At 37.7% G+C, this 8551-nt stretch overlaps 2 protein-coding genes across 9 annotated transcripts in view; one reads left to right on the plus strand and one right to left on the minus strand.

Moving 5' to 3' along the window:
* The window catches only part of PAPSS1 (3'-phosphoadenosine 5'-phosphosulfate synthase 1), a 524017-nt gene that overhangs the window by 256062 nt on the left and 259404 nt on the right, over positions 1–8551 (minus strand). The window lies entirely within an intron of this gene.
* The window catches only part of SGMS2 (sphingomyelin synthase 2), a 230334-nt gene that overhangs the window by 129439 nt on the left and 92344 nt on the right, over positions 1–8551 (plus strand). For 3 of the 8 annotated variants that reach the window (XM_069094969.1, XM_069094952.1, XM_069094958.1), the window contains exon 2: positions 6837–6975. The exons of the other annotated variants lie outside the window; for them this stretch is intronic. The gene's annotated coding sequence lies outside the window, so the exon portion shown is untranslated. The remainder of the gene's footprint in view (positions 1–6836; positions 6976–8551) is intronic. 8 annotated transcript variants of the gene reach the window in all.

Genomic DNA, 8551 nt, shown 5'->3' on the forward strand with positions numbered 1-8551 from the left:
ACTCCCCACAGCATACTGGTATATTAGAGGTGGGATTTCAAACCCAAGATCCTCTCCTTCAGAGCCAGGGTTCTTTCTACTGTATCATTCATTGCTGTCTCACTGCACCAGTTCTCTCTGGTGCTGAGGAATAGTCAACTTCTTCAAAGTTCCTGCAAGATTTCTCAAGTCTGGACACTCTGAGTGTTCTACCTCACCCTCTCTTGCCTTTTCCTTTACATCACCCCTTAACCTTGTTCCTTAGTTTTCTATTCCTACGGTTTCTGTCATAGGTGGTCCCCTTTTATTAAATTAAATTACTGCAAATTCCTACTGCTACCCCTAGGCTGGTTTCTGCTCCTGCCTGAGACCTGGAACATCCTAACAACAATCTGCTTTCTTCTCTTGTTCAGGCTGCCTCACCTCTCTCAAAGTTCTATTGGGATTTCTCTTTGTGCCTGGACTTAGGAATTTACTACTTGCTTTAGAACTGTTTTATCTAGTTATCTTCAGCTATCTCACTTTGTTACTCTGTAATTCAACTATATTATCTCTAATCCTGTGGACTTCTGCTCTAAAGAAATTCCTCTATCTTCTTGCTGGTCAGATTCTAAAATATTAACTCCTTTATTACTAAAGTCTTTCACAACTAATTGACCTGCAGGTGTCATTCTTTCCTTTTGAATTATGTTAACAGAGTACTCCTCACATGCAGAAAAGGTTACTGGATTGGGGGACCCCAAATTTGCTGATTGGTCTTTCTCCACTCTAGTCCATCTATCCTTCACTTCTGAAACTGATCTTCCTAAAGTATGGATCTTAACCTTGTCAGACTCCTACACAATATACTCCATTGGTTCCCTTTCACTTTTAGGATCAAGTGTAAAATCCAAATTTGACATTCAAAACCCTTCCTAACTTCCTCTACCCCTCTCCTTACCATGACACTTCTCTCTTTGCAGCCCACTGGCCTCCTGGCACTTTGAGTGGCTCTTCATTTCCACCTTCAGACTTTCCTGGCTTCCTTCAAGTCCCAGATGAAAGTCCACCTCGAACTAGAAGCCTTTCCTTTATTCTAATAGTGCCTTCTCTCTGCTGATTATTTGAAATTTATCCTGCATGTACCTTTATCGTGTATGGTCATTTGCACGTTGTCTCCCCTATTAGACTGTGAGCTCCTGGAAAGTGAGAGCACGGTCTATCTTTTACCTTTCTTTGTCTTCCAGTCCTTTATAGTACAGTTCCTGGCACATAGTAGGTGCTTAGTAAATGTTTATTAACTGATATATTAAGTCTTCCCAGGAATCTAGGAATTCTTCCTATTTTTCATTCGTCAAAACATAATAATCCATGACATTCTCTTACCATAGTTCATCCAGCATCATGGGCCCTCTTAGAAGTATCTTTCTCTTCTGGAGTTCTTGAAACTTGAGTGATTATGTGCAGTTCCTTTCATGGAGGTAATTTTTTGTTAATCTTGGCCTCTGATGCTCCTCTTTTATTTTCTATAAATTATCAGCCTCTTGTTACAACATCTCAATTATAGTAGTTGCCATGGAGACATTATTGTGTCACTAATGGAGGATTATTTCTTCAGGTTGAGAGGAGAGCCCATCTCTTTTTTTTTTTTTAAGCAATCAGGGTTAAGTAACTTGCTCAAGGTTACAGGGCCAGTTATTTCTGGGTGTGGTGCTAAGTGTCAGAGCCCTGATACGATCCCCAGGTCATCCCAATACTGGAGCTGGTGCTCTTACTCGCTGAGCCACCTGGCTGCCCCGAGAGCCCATTTTTTGTTTAAAGCCAATGTTTTCTTGTAATAGTAATAGACCCAAAGGAGAGAGATTTTTTTTGCAGAGGTGGGGGAATATGGGTTTGGGACACTGCTTATAATATATTTTTTCAGTATTTAGGTTAATTTTGTTGGATTTTTTTTCCTCCATTTTTTATGAGTGATTGCTTTGTGGTTGGGTAGATGCATTGGGAAATCTAAGTGATAATAAAACCATATCCATAAAAATTTATTAATTAAAATGTATAAATGTCTTGGGAAATGAAAGTCACTCTGTGATTGTCTATACACTGCAAATTGAATCTTCCATCCTTTTCTCCTCTTTTATGGTTTTTTGTTTTTAGCAAATATATACCTATGTGATTCTTGGCATCTCATTACCAAGAGGTCCTTTCTCAAGTTCATTCTTTACTTGTATCCCAAGTTCATTCTTTACTTGTATCCCAAGAACGTAGGACAGTGCCTGAATGATGACGTTTTTTTTAAAAATAAGTTTTTATTGGTGTCTTCTGTTTCTCACATCATCATAATTATCTTCAGTATCCTTCCCCCCACCAGCTCTTTTATATAACAAACAGTAGTTTTTTAAAAGAGGAAGATAAAGTTAAACACAACTGATTAGTACATTGAAAAAGTCCAAAAATATGTGTAATATGAAGCAGCGGTGGACCTCCACCTCACTGAAGGGATGGGTTAAAAGGACTACTCATATATCTTCATTTGAATCATGCTTGATTTTTTAATAATTTTGTTACATTTATTTTTTATTTCTTGTTGTGTAATTCTTTCCAGTTATATTGTATATTGTTTTCTTGCTTCTGCTTCATTCTACATTTATAGTTCATATAAGTCTTTCCACATTTTTCTTCATGAATCATTTCTTAAAGCACAATAATATTCAATTACATTCATGTACAAGACTTTGCTGTATTTGGGACTTTCTTCTCATCAGTGGCTTCTGTAGTGTGTAAGCCCAGTAACATAGTCTCTAGTTTGAAGAATATATAAAAGGTTTTGGGAAATTAAATTCAATCTGTGTTTGTCTATACATTTAGAATTGAATCTTCTATCCTCTCCCCCCCCTTTTGTCTTTTTTTTGTTTTTAACAAACTGTTATACCTATGTGATTCTTGGCATCTCTTTACCAGGAAACCCTTTCTTAAGTTACTAAGCTCATTCTTCTTTATTTTGTATTCCAAGAGCCTAGCATAATCCCAGATTGCTTTCCAAAATGGTTTTACATTTTAGAGTTCCAACACAATGTGTTAATGTGCCTATCATTCCACAAACCCCTCCAACATTGAGTACTCCGGTGGTTTTTTTTTGTTTGGTTTTTGGTTTTTATCATCTTTGCTAATTTATAGATGTGAGCTGAAAAACCTCTGTCATTTTGATTTACATTTCTCTTTTTGATAGTTTGGAGCATTCTTTCAGGTGGTTATAAATATTTTGCAATTCTTTTGAGAATTGTTCACATCTTTTGATCATTTATCTATTGGGAACTGGCTATTAGTCATAGTATAGTTATTCATTGTTTATATATCTTGAATCCCAAACACTTAACAGAGAAATTTGATACAAAATTTGTTTTTCCTCCATTTCACCACATCCCTTTCCTGATTTTGAAGCCCACCATTGATCTATACTCTCCTCCTGATTACCTTCTTTTGTCCATTAAAATCTCCTTCCTAGGTCCATGTCTTTCTTCTCTCCCATGTGCCAGTTGCCCCCATTATATCCACTTCCCTCCTTCCAGAGGTAGGACAAGTGGTCTTATCAAGCATCAAATCCTCTAGACCCACTGAGGACAAATCCTGTCTGTCTTCACCCCAATAAGAGCGTTCATCAGTGGAAACCCTACCACCACTAAAAAAGGTCTCTTTCCCTTCCCCTTTCCAATACTGTCTCTCACCTTCTCCCTCACTCTTCTGGAAGCTTTTTGGAGAGTACTGTCTTACACTTTGAAAGAAGTAAATTTGACTTTTTAACCTTTTTATCCATGTTTACTAAAAAGAGCATTATAATGTTAGTCTTTTACACATTGAAGTGCTACAATTTCATTTAAAATAACCTTTAGAATTTATTTTCTGATTTTTTAAGGACTTTGACTTTGTGGTTTACTGCTATACTTTATGATTTATTTAGCAAAGAGAAGGAATGCAGTACTCGGTGTACACAGTTTCTGTAACCATTTCTTAAAATAGTGCTTAGCTTTTTTTCCAAATATGTTCATTTTCAATTTTTGCTTTTTAATGACCCCTTAAAATGCTTCCTTGACACTTTAGTCAGATGTTATTTGACAAACATCTTATGTCCCAAAAAAAAGGAATTTATTGTAAAGTTAAGAATAGCCCTTCTTCACACTAAATATCCTATCTTATCATTTAAATTTCTTTTAAAATTGTGCCTCTTTATTTCTTGGTCACTCCTTAGTGAGAAATCACAGGTTCAAGGAGGTAAAGTATAGAATATGGAAACCTGTCTTCAAATAGACTTAAAAAGGTCATTTTCTTACCCATTTCTAAACTCCCTATATACACAGAAGCCTTGTGCACTCCTGGGTCTTTCCATATGAGTGCAGGGTTTATTGCTTCAGATTTTCTTTGCTTAACTCCTGGGTCACTATTTCATTTGTAAGTACTCATGATTGGGACAGATGTTACCATAGAGGTTCAGGAAGAAAGGAATAGGAATTGGCCCTGAGATTTCATTGATACCAGGAATTCACCATTGAGGAAACTTTTTTCTTTTTTTTACCTATAAGTCTCACTCTTTCTCTACTCTTATAGTCTTGGAGAGTATCCCAGAGCACTTGAGAGATGTTTGAGAAATTTGCCCAGCTCACACTTACAGTATGGGTCAAAGGCAGAACTTGGACTTCCCAAGGTCTTTCTGACGGCAAGGCCAACTCCTTTCGCTAGGTCATGCTGTTTTTAATGGGGAGGGAGATAGTATAGTTTAGGTAGTTTGAGAGGTACAAGAAACTGGTTTAGTTAACATCACACTATGTATATTCCTAGAAGATGAAGAGAAATTAATATTCCAAGGTTGGCACTGTTTTTTATACACCTATCGGGGGAAATATGTAAGTATCTCCAGGAAATTCACATGCATTGGAGAGTCCTATTTCAGATGTGGACAGCCGGACCTAAGAATGACTGTTAAGAAACAAAAGTCCTTTAAGTGACTTTGTAAATGATGGGGTCTAACAGTCACATGGGAGGCAGATAAGGGAGGAGAAAGAGATCTTGACTTTAGAGTTAAGATTTAGGTTCAAGTGCTGCCTTGGGCAAATACTTAAGATGCTATATGCCTTTGGGCAAATTACTTAACCTCTAAATTTCCCACTAAGGCAATATATGACAAATTAATTGATCAGCATTTGTGTAGGGAGTTTCCACAGCTGAGAATTCCCCACACTAATGCTATCCCAGGTTTGGACATTCTCTTAGCCTCACCCTCCCCTTCAGATAGAGGTTTAGAAGAATTAAATCAAATAAAAAGGGTTTACTAGTCTTCTTCTAATTTGGGCACCTGATGAGGCATTCTCTAGCTCAGCCAGAAATATGAAATCTAAAGAGGCCCCCTAGGCTAGGATTTCCTGTTGTTCCTATCCTAACACCACAATCTTCTTACTCTGCCTGAGGCCTCTCAAAAAGGAGAGAATGGGGATGGCTAGGTGGTGCACTGAATAGAGCACTCAGGAGGACCTGAGTTCAAATGCTGCCTCAGACACTTAATGCTTACTAGCTGTATGACCTTGAACAAGTCACTTAACCCCAATTGCCCTGCAAACAAACAAACAAAAAGGAGAGAATGACATACATGGTCCTAGCTTAGGCTGCCTCTCGTTTTCAAAATATTGGTTGGTTAGAAATGTGATCACTTAGATTAAGCAACCTGGAGATTAAACAAGCAGGACCCTCAAGAAATTTGTGGTTTTAATTTAATGATATGGGCCTCAGTTTTCTTGGTGAATCATTGAGTGCAATGCATTCTTATGTGTTGTCCATTCATACTCACCTCTATTAATGAAAGAAGGCAGTGGTACAGATAATTGAAAAAGCAGCAAAGATGGGGAAAAAGCAGCTCCATTGCAACAAAATGCAGGAAATAAATTATTTATGTCTCAAGGGCACAACAATGAGGAGTGTATCATTAAAGTGGTGGGTTTTTTTTTTTTTTTGCAATAGATTTAGTTTCCTAATTTTTCTTTTCTATTTTTTATTCCTTGGGCACACATTAACTTAATAGCAGGAGAAGTAGCTCTGAAATGTATTGATTGGTATTGGAAATAAGATTGCAGAATCAGAGTTGGAGCTAGAAGGAAGCTTGGAGGTCATCTAGACCAACCTCTTCATTTTTTTTTTTTTACATTTTGGAGAGGGGAGGCAGGGCAGTTGGGGTTAAGTGACTTGCCCAAGGTCACACAGCTAGTAAGATTGATCAAGTGTCTGAGGCCGGATTTGAACTCAGGTCCTCCTGACTCCAGGGCCCATGCTGTGTTCACTGTGCCACATAGCTGCCCCAACAACCTCTTCATTTCTGAAATGAAACTGAGGCCAGGAAAGTCACGTGACTACCCCAGCATCATATTTGTGTCTTTAGTTGGGATTTGAACCTCACCTTCTTACTTGTTGCCCTCCACCAGGGCTGCTATCCTGTGGTCACTTCAAATTCTCATAAATTTCAAAGGATTCTATAGTATACATAGTCAAGTTCTTGAATTGTAGATCTAATTTTGGGGTGACTTTCCCCCACCTTTTTAAACAAAAGTATTTAAAGTACAGTGGAACATTATGTACTGAGTGATTGCTTTTTTTCTCTTGTTTTGGATGGAAGCTACAGATTTATTTTTAATAGTACATTTGACCCAAACTTAGTTGTCTTGCTTCTGTGTTGGTTGCTATGATACCTTTATTAAGAATACAGTTCCAAAATAAACCATTCTGTTATATTAACGGATTAACTAATTTTCATGTGGTTTCATGAGGTCATTGAAAGAGGGTTGGTGTTGAATGTACACAAATATTTTGCTTTTAGTTTCTTGTCTGTTTTTTTCCAATAGGTTGAAAGAAGCAAATGCCACCCTTTAATAATCATCAAGCTTCTACCAACTGCCAAGTTCTGTACTATTTGCTGAGGACATAAATACAAAGGATCAAAAAATTCCTGTCCTCTAGAAGCGTCTGTTTTTCTAGTTAAAGGTACAGTCAAGTGAAAACTAAGCTTTATACAAACTAATGTTTGAACCAATAAGACAAAACAGAAAAGAAAATATCTCATTAATAGGAAACAGAAAACAATAATTACAGTATGTTGGGATGGGGGGACAACTTAAAGCAAAAAAAAAAATAGATCCTGGGGCAAATAAAATGTTTTGAATATGAGTTTCCATTTCTGTGATCACATTTTCCGGGAACCTAAGACTTTTAGTACCAATCTTATTTAAGACACTGAAAGTCTGTTTACAATACAAGGACTTTCTTCAGATAATTTCTTCCTTAGGGACTCCTGGACTAATTTTGAAATGTTGCTACAAAACTAATTTGGAAACATTAGACAATATACCACCCTTTGCAGATGAAGGAGAAAGAGGCCTTTTCACACATCTTCACCAGTCAAAATTCTCCCCTTTTCTTTCCCCAAGGCACAGCTCAAGAACTTCCTCCTACAAGACCATTCTCTCTGGCTTTCCCCCATGCCTGGAATGCTCTCCCTCCTCTGTTCCAACTACTGTTCTTCCTGACTTCCTTTAAGACCCAAATAAAATCCCACCTTCTACAGGAAGCCTTCCCCAACATATCTTTTTTTTTTCTTTTTTCTTTTTTTGGAAGGGGGAGGTCAGGGCAATTGGGGTTTAATGACTTGCCCAAGGTCACACTGCTAGTAAGTGTTAAGTGTCTGAGATGGGATTTGAACTCAGGTCCTCCTGATTCTAGGGCTGGTACTCTATTCACTGTGCCACCTAGCCATCTCCCCCCACCCAATATGTCTTAATTCCAGTCCCTTTACCACTGTTGTTTCCTATTTGTCCTGTCTATTCCTTGCTCTGTGTATATATTTTGTTTCCCCTACTAGACTGTAAGCTCCTCGTGGATAAAGGACTATCTTTTGCCTCTTTGTATCCCTAGTTCATAGCAATGTGCCTGGCACATAGTAGGCACTAAATTATTAATTTAATTGTTAATTACTGATTGATTGATTAATTAACCACAGTCCTTCTTTGGGCTACCAGGTAGAAGAGATTTCTCCATCCGCAGCCTTTTGTGCCCTTCTTTTCTTTTGTAGTCTCCTTCACGTAAGTTTTCATTATAAACTTGTACTTACTCGTGTACTTTCCTCATTCTCTTAATAGATGGAAACATTAGAGAAAAAAAACCCATCATTCCCCCCCCCCCCTTGGTGTCTCCAGTATGTAGAATAAGCACTTCAAGAAAAGTTTAAATTGAATTGAATTTTGCTCACTTTTGTAGCTTTTTCCAGCGACTTCTGCTAGGCTGAATTTTCCCTCCTCCACCCTTATTCCCTAGAGGTCATTTCTAAGCTCCAGGTGCTGCTTTGTGTTGGGGGCTTCCCAAGTATCATATCCTCAAGTCAGTTTGCATTCATTTTAATTGCAACAAACTCCTGTCTTACTCACTTCTCTTATGCCCTCTGGCTCCTGATATAGGGCTTTACTCATGCTATAGGAGTGTTAAATTGCTATTATGACTTGTGTTTAATTGCAGTTGTTTAATAGCAATTTGTAATAGATTACACTGTTACTCTAATAAACTGCGC

Source organism: Petaurus breviceps, unplaced genomic scaffold (assembly GCF_028583685.1).
Source record: "Petaurus breviceps papuanus isolate PSGF00001 unplaced genomic scaffold, PetGlider_PUasm1.0 126, whole genome shotgun sequence".
NCBI classification, from domain to species: Eukaryota; Metazoa; Chordata; class Mammalia; order Diprotodontia; family Petauridae; genus Petaurus; species Petaurus breviceps.